This window comes from Gavialis gangeticus, unplaced genomic scaffold (assembly GCF_001723915.1).
Source record: "Gavialis gangeticus isolate Ggan-Ray unplaced genomic scaffold, GavGan_comp1, whole genome shotgun sequence".
NCBI lineage: Eukaryota > Metazoa > Chordata > Crocodylia > Gavialidae > Gavialis > Gavialis gangeticus.
In genome coordinates this window covers 43952806-43953457 of record NW_017729026.1, presented here as the reverse complement: position 1 = coordinate 43953457, position 652 = coordinate 43952806, and positions in this window count along the sequence as shown.

Sequence of the window (652 nt, the reverse complement as noted above, 5' to 3'; positions counted from 1 at the left end):
GCTGACCCGAGAATTCACGGTCCAGCTCTTCCCCTTGGTCGGAAGGTCTGTAGTAGACCCCCACCATTAGTCCCTTTCCCCACGACCCCCCTGTATTCTGACTCAGAGCACTTCAGCCTGCCCCTCCTCCAACCCCATCCTACTAGCTGAAGATGTGTATTGCTCTTTGACGTAGAGCGCCACACCCCAGCCTTTCCTCCCTGCTCTATCCCGCCTGTATACTCTATAGCCCCTAATGTTAACCACCCAGTCGTGGGATGAATCCCACCAAGTTTATGTGAACCCTACTATGTCTGGGTCTGAACTAGCTATCTGGAGGGTGAGTTCCACCTGCATATTCCCCATACTATGAGCATTGGTGTACAGGCATTTAAGGCCATAATTTGGTGTGTGTGCCACCCCCCAATTCCCAGGACTATCCAGACCCCTGTCACTTTTTTGGGCACTCCTTGTGTATGTCACTTGTCTTGGTTGACAAAAATATGCTGGTGGTACTTAAAGTTGTATTGTTTTTAATTGGTGGGGTGCAATCTGTCAGAGTTGGGGAACCACTGAACTAGATCAGGGGTTTTCAACCTTTTTGGATCAGTGTACCCCCGGCAGCAGGGGTGACTGGTGCATCCTGAGTCTGGGGGGGCACAATTTGTGGGCA